Genomic DNA, 9,110 nt, shown 5'->3' with positions numbered 1-9,110 from the left:
TTTTGGTTTCTATTTACATGGTTGAACTGGAGCAAGGTCAAAGTCATTCCTTGTGCATAGAGGAGTGATAGCTGGGCGGGCTCGTGGTGGAGACAGAGGAGGAAAAGCCAGGGGGCAGCAGAAGGATGTCAGAAAGCCCCCTCTAGTGCTGCAGTGGCCTGTCCTGTCCACACTGAGGTACCATCATGTTCTTGTGGAGGTGATTTTAGAAAGGCATTTGCCTCCACAGAGACAGCTGGGCGTGTGTGTTGTGTGTGAAGAAACAGTTTGGAAAAGTGATGGAAGAGGAGACAGCAGGCTGCCAGATAATCCTTGGGAAAGCTCCTCTTAGGGTTATAAGTTTGGCTTCTTGAAAGGGGGAAGAAAAAGAGTTTGGGATGTCAGTGAACCTTTCTTGTCTTCGAACTGGTGTTTCCGGGGCTTGAGTTGAAATGAGACATCTCAGTAATGGTGTTTCTGATGCTCACTGTTCCCCCTGACAAGTGGGGACAGTGTGAAGTACAGGGAGCACGTGTGTGTATTTTGGCACATGTATGAAATAAAGTTGAGAACAGCTTTTACAGATGCTGCCACAATGCTATTCCAGGGTGCCTTGTTTCAATGCAAGCTTTCATTGCAGACCTTTCTATAACATTGAAGTCCCTGAGTCCCCCGAGAAGAAAGGTGCAGGAATGAAACCCAGAGGTGCTTGCAGTGCAGGGCAGTGCAGATGTTGTGTCACACAGGAGTGTGTTGCCCAGGGATCTGACCTAGGTGTGTGCAGAGCCAGGAAGCACCAGGGAAACAGAGCCACCTGTCCCAGGCAGGAGGAGTTTAGAGCAGAATGACATAAATTCAACTGGAGAATTGTTTCACCTTTTCCTTTGAGTTTGTTTGTTGGTTTTTTTCCCTGCTTTCTTTTCTGAGAAGATTTTGGGTTGGTGTCAATTATTTTCACCTTCACCATATTTATAGGAAACAATCCTCAAGAGAAAATAAAAGTTATGGCGCTCAGAACACAAGCCCAGAGTTTCAGCCACCTTATTCCTATTTTCAGGGAAGAACCAGAACGTGCCCAACAACAGCTCCCTCCGTGAGACTTCGTACCGACCGAGCAGCTCCCGCAGCTGCTGCTTGTTCTGCTGCCGACCCCTGGGTCTGTGGGGCCGTGAGGATGGAGGCACCAGCCGGCGCTGGGGAAGGAGAAGCTGGAGGGGTCCCTGCTGGGGAAGGGTCCCTGCTGCTGGGGAGGGGTCCCTGCCGGGCCCAGGCAGGGCTGGGGGCAGTTGGGCCCGGCCGCAGCTTCTGGGGGGTGTCTGGGCCCAAGCAGAGCCCGAGGGGGTGCCGGGGCTGGGGGTGCCCGGGCTGGGGGTGCGGGTGCCCGGAGCTGCTGTCGCTGCTGCAGGGGACGAGGAGTTTCCCGGCCCGGGAACCGGCAGCACGAACCCGTCGCTGCCCCGCTGCGTTCCGGGCTGCGTCCCAGGTTGGTTCCCGCCCCGGCTCCCCCGCAGCCGGCTCTGCGGGCAGGTTTTGGGCCCCCCTGGGCTGCTCTGGACACGGGTGTTCCCCAGGTCCGGGCTCAGGGGAGGGGGCTCTGGGCTGGGGGCCAGGGCTGCGGGTGCTGCTGTGCCGGGAGGGCTCTGGGGGCTGCGGGTGGGCGCGGGCTGGGCAGCACTGCTGGGCCGGGCTGGGGGCTCCTCGGGGGGAGTTCACACATGGCTGGGGCAGAGGGGATGGTCCCCGTGGGATGCGAGACCTGCTGGGCTGGCCAGGAGCCCGAAGGGAGACCTGGGTTGATCTGGGTTGCTCCAGGCTGTGCCCTTTTCCAGCCCCAGACAGGCCGGGAGGGTTCCAGCTGCACAAACAGGACATTCCCTGGACACCAGAGGTGCTGGTTCCTGCCCCAATCATGGGGAGCAATGAGGAGCAGCAGGAGAAGCACCGAGAGCTGGAGGCACCTGAATTGGCTCCCCCCTGTCTGCTGCTGCCTGGCTTTGTCCACAGGTACCTCTGGTTCTCAGCCCCAGGTTCCAGCAGCTCCTCTGAGGAATGGGTTTGGTTTCTCTCTTCCCAAACCTGGGAGCTGGTGCCAGCAGGGCTGGGGGTGTCACTGCTGGTGCCAGCAGGGCTGGGACCAGAAGTGCAGCAGGGGTTCCTCAGGGCAGCCAGGCTGGAACAGCCTTTCTCTGGGAGTGCTGCTGAGCTCCAGGCTGTCGTTCCCTGCATGTTTGTTTCCTTTTGCTTAAGGCAGTGGATGAGCTGGTGTGTGTCAGCAGCTGGTGACCAGCCCCGTGTGTGTTTGCTACCTGTGGGTTCCAGGTAAGATTCAGTGTTCCAGGTGTGACTTTGCAAGGCAGTTGCTGGGTTTCTGCAGGGATTTTGACCCACTTCTCTCTTCCCCCCAGGAAATGGAGCGTTTGGTTGCCCCCCCCATCCCTCTGCAAGCCCTTCCCATCGTGTGCTGGGCTGCCCACAGTCTCTCAGCCGCCGGGTTTGTGCCAGGAGCCCACGAGTGAGGGTGAGTGGGGCTGTGGGGGTGGCCGTGGTGACTTGGCTGGGGCGCAGGAGGGAGGAGCGAGGCTCCGGGGGGTCTGGGGCTCCTGCAGATCCCTGGGCTGCAGCCCCGGGGTGACACCTCCCTGCAGGCCTGGCTCCCAGGCCTCAGGGGAGCCCCAGGGATGGCTCCAGGCAGGCGTGTGCTGCCTCTGCCCCTGCCCGGGCTGTGCAGAACATGCCCTGCCCTGAGGGTGGCTCTGGTGGGTCTGAGCTGTGTGAAAGCCAATGGACTTGGCTGGGCTGTGCCCCTTGGTTCTGCCCCGCAGGGGGACGAGGTGCTGGAGTTCTGCTGGAGACACGGGCAGTGCTTGTGCAGAAGGGAAGCAAACCCAAGGACAGCCCGGGCCTGGACACGAGGACTCTGCCTTGTGGAAGCTGAGAGCTGTTCCTGAGGGACACAGGACACCCTGGGACACGTGAAGTGCGTGGGGAAGGGCCATCCAGGGCTTTGCCCCTCATCCTGCTGTAGGTTTTCAGCCAGGTCCTGGCTCTCACCTGCCCTGCTGGCGGAGACATGGGACATCCCAGGTGTCCTGCCTCCCCTCCTGCCCCCAGTGCAGTGCTGGGTGCTGACTGTCCCACCTCTCTCCCTCTGCAGGATGGGCAGACAGAAGGACAGAGGAGCCCCAGCCCTGCCAGGAGCCACGTGGGGTGTGGAGCCCTGGGCAGACCCTCGGTTGCCTGTGCCAAGGAGACCCCCGGGGCTGAGAGCCCTTCTGTGAGACGTGAGGGGCTGGGGGTCCTGCTGAGGGGGAGCTGGGAGCTGGGGAGGGCTGCAGGCAGCCAGGGAGGATTGTCCTGCCTGGCACCCCAGCTATTTATATAGCTGTTTCTTGGTGTTACATACAGCTACTGGCAGCTGCACAGTGGTTTGCTGTTGTTTGTCAGAGCACTAATTAACTTGGATTAGAAGAAATCTTGTTCTGAATGACTGCCCTGTCTGCTTGGTGAGCACCCAGGACAGTCGCTTGGTTGAGTCCCCGGTTCTATTGGGTCCAGCTCAGTTTGGTTTTTTGGGTTGTTCTGTTTGTCAGAACTGCTTCTTCCAGGTCCTGCCCCTGAAGGCTCCAGTTCATTTCATGATGGGGGGGACGTTGCTGCGATGGGGAGGATGTTGCTGTGATGGGGGGATGTTGCTGTGACTGGGGACATTGCTGTGATGTGGGGGATGTTGCTATGATTGGCGACACACCTGCCCCCCTCTCTCCCACAGTTTGGGGTGCCCTGCCCTGTTCCCAGGGCCACTTGCAGCAAAACAAACGTGAAATAAAGTGTTAAAAAAAGTCCTGTTTGGGCAATTCAACAGGACCAGCTCAGCCCTCTGTTCAGTGACACCCTGTTACTCTCTTTCTACATGATTAGAGAGTCAGGGAAAAAGGTGTGAGCTAGAAGTAACCCCCAGAAATAGAAGGCAGGATTCATTCCTTTATCAACTCACCCAGTGGCTGGCACAAGGTTTGCTTTATAGATGATATAAAAGGTTTATTAGGGAGTAAAGTGCTCAGGCTTACAGATCAATACATTCTTGATCACTGCAGAAGACTTGCATAGACAACAGCTTCCTTAGCAAGATCAAACTCTACGTCCCTATGCAAAAGCTCTAGGTGTGTAATAAGTGACAAAATAAACTATCAACGAAGGTTGAAAAAGGAAGTAAGAAAACGTCTATAAGTGGCTGTGCCCTTCCTGCCAGGCCTGTTACCAACACCCATGGGTACTCCATGAAAACTCCCTGCACTCCCAGATGAAGTTTGTTCTGAAGTGAGGACACGTGACAAGAAATGCACCTCCCCAGAGACTCCCAGGAATGCAAGAAGAAAAACATCCTGCAAAGGAGGATGAAGGGCCTGAAGGGAGTCTGCATTGCAAAAGAGACATTTCTACAGGAAAACCTCTTTCAAACCAGACTGGAAGGTTTTGTTTTGCATTCTTTCCTGCTGGGAAGGTCCTGCCTCACCACCAGGTGACCACTCCATCACTTCTGCAGGCTCCCCAGGCCCTGCTGCCACAAACCTCACCACGTGCTCTACAGACCACAGGCACAAACCTTAACTCCAGGTTTTCCTAGTAAATTTCCAGCTGATTGCTGGACAACTCCAGTTGGGTCATTTGGCAAAGTCATTGATTTGAAGAACATGATTATTTAATTATCTTAGCATGTAGGGCTTCTTTGACCCTAGAAACCCAACACCTACTACATGTCACACACGTGTACTTACACACGCCTCAGAGTTTAAGCTGTAATTGGTGTCACCTCCCCAACACACTGCACACTTTGGGTATGAATGTCAAGATAAGGCTATGGACATTTAAAAATGCTTTATATTGTCTTTTCTATTTTCCTTGCAACCAGCTGGCCATGGGTACAGTTACTGGTCGTTCTGGTTGGTTTGTTTGAAGTCAGAAATGCCAGTTTAACATGGAAAATCTTTCCTCAGGAAGGTTTCTGAGTCCAAGAGCTTTCAATCAAGGCAAGACAGAGCTCAGTCTGTGTGTTTCTCATTTCACACAAAGGCCTTAACCACTGTGTTGTGAGCTGCTTTGGGAAGCTGACAGGGTTTCTTGTGAAAGACCATTCATGTCTACCTAGTACAGGACAAAATAACCCACAGAAGGAAAAAACATTCGCAAGAATCACAGTCTGATTTCCCACATTCTTCTGCTCTCGAGCAAAGAGCTACCAAGAAATTCCAACGTCCCCAATGAACTTCCCTTCTGTTCCATCTCACATGAAGGTTCTGTGCATATGGTTTCTTGTAAACTTGAAAAATAAAGAAAGGCATGAAGTCTGTTGAGTTTTAGCAGGTTGGTTGGTTAGAGGGAAGGCATTTTGAGTCCCTGTGAAACCAGGCAAGGCAGCTGTAGGAACAGATGCAAGATGCAAGCTTTGCCTGAGCAGAAGTACCACAGCCAGGAGGCGGTGGCGGGGTGGGCAGGCAGGAGGGAGAAGGGCGGGGGCACTCACAGGGGCTTCGTTACCCCCAGCTCGCCGCTCTCTGATGCAGAGGATGAGGAGGATGAGCACTGTCATTCCACTGCCAGCATCCTCCCGTGTCCCGGCCCTCGGCCGCCGCCTGCCCTGGGAGGTGACACGTCCCCTGGGAGCCCGGGGACACCGAAACCGCTCCCGTCTCGCCTGCTCAGCGGCCGCTGCAGGGCTGAGGGGCCTGGGCTGCTCTGAGCCTCGGGGGCTCCTCGGCCTCCCCCCAGCCCATCTCCACGGGGAAAACAGCCCCAAAAGCCCCTTTGTCCCAGCCAGGGAGGAACTGAAGGAATTGCTGTGGTTTTGGCAAACACCAGAACTGCCTTTGCCCGCGTTGTGCCTTGGGGCTTGGGGGGAGAGTGTCACACCAGGAGGGCTTTGCTGGAGGAACCTTCTCCCCGGGATGGGGCTGGGGATGCCTGGGGTGGGTGCAGGGCCGGGGCAGGCAGGTACACCTCTGGTTTGCCCCCCAGGCACAGAACCTGCTGCCCTGCCCGGGGTTCTTTAACGGTTCTGATCTGGTATTTTTTGTTGCATTATGACCGGGCAGGCGGATGAAATAAACCCTCATTCCAAGCGATTTAAGGTGCCCTGCCCAGATCGTGCCAAGCGCTTGTGCTGCCCGCACGAAGGGACCAGCCCGAACCGAACCAGCCGCGGGTTGAGCCGGGGCAGCAGCACCGCTGGGGAGGGAGCGTTTGACGGATGAGACCCCCCGACCCCACGGGGAAGGGGCACAGGGAAAGGTGCCTTTTGACCTCCAGAAAAAGGCCTGGAGGGGGCGGCTTCCTGCGGGAAAACCGAGCCGGCCCCCGCTGCAGATCCCCCGGCACAGCCCCGGGAGCCCCAGTGCAGGGGGCACCGGCTGGACGGGGCTGCAGGGAGCGAGGGGCGGCTGCGCTGGGACAAAGCCCTGGGCCGGCAGCGGGGATGTTCCTGCTTCCCAAAGCGTTTCCAGCAGCCACGGAGGGCAGCTTAGCCCACCCTTGTCCCGTTTGCACACCTCACCCCTGGACTGGGCTAACTGGGATTGCAGCCTTCCCACGGCACCGACCCCCTTGCCCCCCCAGAGGGGAGCGACATCGCGAGCTGTCGCGATGCAACCGAATCATAGAATCACAATTCAGGGTTGGAAGGAACCTCCGAAGATCATCGAGTCCAACCCTCCTTGCCAGAGCACGGGGAAAAACACACACACACACACACACACAAAAACAACCCCACAACAGCCAACAACAACAAAAGCAAAAACCACCACACAAATGAGGGCGGGTCACTCCGATCAGCCCGTCACGACACAGCCCGTCTGGGTGGAGCTTTCCCCTCGTCCCCGCCTCTCGCACCCGATGGCAAATGACCCGCACCTGGGCTGGGGGCGGAGGGGAAGGGGATGTGGTGGTGGCTGTGGGGTGCAGGGGGTCGAGGTGCTGCTGACCCCCGCCGAGCCGCGGGGAAGCTGCACCCGGGGTTTGAGTTTTGCTGCTGCCCTCCCTGGCCCGAAGCCGCGGCAGCTCCTTGGTCGTGGCCAGAGCCTGTGCCCACCCCCGGGGCGGCAGGTCCTCAGTGGCTGCTTTGGGGGTCGCCGTGGGGACCCCCTGGCCGCGCTGGGGGCTGGAGCTCCGGCCCGGCCGTGCTGGGCTGTGCAGCCCCCGGGGATGCTGCTCAGAGCCCACCCGGGCGGGGTGTTTCTGCTGGAGGGGGGTTCGTGTGGCACAAGGTCCCTGCCCGGGAGCCCTGAGATGCTCGGTCCCCCCGTGGGACACCCCGGGGACCCTGGGCAGGGCTGGCCCGACTCCTCGGGAGGGGATGCCTCCGGCGGGAGACACGGGAAGCACCGGGGGAAGCGTCGGAGCAGCAGCGACCACCGAGTGGCCCCCGCGACACTGCTGGGGCTCGGGTGACAGCCACCCTCCCGCCAGCACGGGGGGGGCTGAGCACCCCCAGGAGGGGGGTCAGGGTGGCCTTTGGGGGTGCTGCGGTGTCCCAGCTTGTCAGGGAGCCTGTGGGACTGACACCCAGGCCAGCGGGCAGGATGGGGTCAGCCCTGCGCTGCGGTCACTGGGTGTTTGTGTGGATGTGTATCTGCAGGTGAGGATGCGGGATGGTTGGCTGGGGACACGAGCTGGGAAGGGGCTGACACCCCCCCAGGGAAGATGGGGCACGTCCGTGACTCTTCCCGGGAGCAGAGGAGCTTCCTCGGGCTCTGGGTGCAGACGGGGGGATGTTCACCAGCTGTACATCGGGGGCTGCACCAAACACCCGCCGAACACACCGGGGCCGGTTTCTGGCAGGGCGGGGCCGGGTCTATAAATAGCAGGGGTGGGGCCGACTCTGTAATTAGCCCCAGCCTCTGTAATTACCGCGGGCCGGGGCCGGGGGCGGCGGGTGGATGCGCGGCGGTGGCCCCGGAGCGGTGAGTGCGGGGCCGGGGGGCGGGCGCGGAGCGGTGAGTGCGGGGCCGGGGGCGGGCGCGGAGCGGTGAGTGCGGGGCCGGGGGCGGGCGCGGAGCGGTGAGTGCGGGGCCGGGGGCGGGCGCGGAGCGGTGCGGGGCCGCTCGGCTCTTTTCTCCCTCCCTCTCTCCCGGCTGCCGGGGAATAAAGCCCGAGGACTGGAACCCGGGACCCCCGTCCGCTCTCTCCAGGGCTCCGGCCCCAGCCGGGGGTCCCTGCCCATGGGGACTGGGGATAACGCATCCATGGGATGCTCAGAGCACAGAGGGGAGGGTCGGGAAGCGCGTGTGCTCTTCCCGGATTGCGGGGTGGGGGTTTCCCTCCTCCGGGATCGCTGTGGAGGGAGAGATGGGCTGGGGAGTGAGGGGGGTCCAGCAGCTGCACTGGGCTTCACTTGTTGTATGTTCTATTCTTGATGTCATTGCTGTTGTTATTCTATTGTCATCGTTATTATTTCTACATTGCAATTATTAAATTGTTTATATCTCACCCCTCGAGTCTCTGCTTCTTCCCGATTCCCTCCCCCCCCCCATTCCCCGGGAAGAACGAGCAGCTCCTGGGATTTAGCTGCCGTGTCCAACCAGGACACACGAGTTCATGTCTCAGAACCAGAGCCCAAGCCCTGGGCATGTGGGCTGAGGAGGGAGGGCTCAAGTGGTGCGGCTGAAACCCACAAACTACCTCCTGCTTTTGGGGGGGCTGGAAGAAGAGACCAAGTCCTGCAACTTTGGGGGGCTTGAAAGCAGCTCCCTGGGGCAGTTCTGGGGCTCAAGCCCAGGCTCATTTGGCCAGTGTTAGAGCTGAGAAACAGAGAACAAGTCTTGTGTCTTCAGGGAGTGGTTTGTGGCTCGGGGGGGATACACAGGTTCAGAGCTTGGAAACAGAGATTAAGTCCTGCGTTTTGGGGGGCTGGGAACTGGCCTGAGAAGGAGACCAAGTCCTGCATTTTGCAGTCCTGAAACCCAGCTCATCTGGCCCTCAGAAAAAAAAGACTAAGTCCTGAATGGTTGGGGCTCAAAATGGGGCTCACGTTGCCAGTGCTAGAATCTGCGAGAAACAGAGACTAAGTCCTGCTTGCTGGGGGCTTGAAAGCAGAGTCCCCGGGGGCTCAGGAACAGGCACTAAGTCCTGCGTTCTACAAA

The sequence above is a fragment of the Apus apus genome, chromosome 4 (genome assembly GCF_020740795.1).
Source record: "Apus apus isolate bApuApu2 chromosome 4, bApuApu2.pri.cur, whole genome shotgun sequence".
In the NCBI taxonomy this organism is placed as follows: Eukaryota; Metazoa; Chordata; class Aves; order Apodiformes; family Apodidae; genus Apus; species Apus apus.
This window is presented reverse-complemented; position numbering follows the sequence as displayed.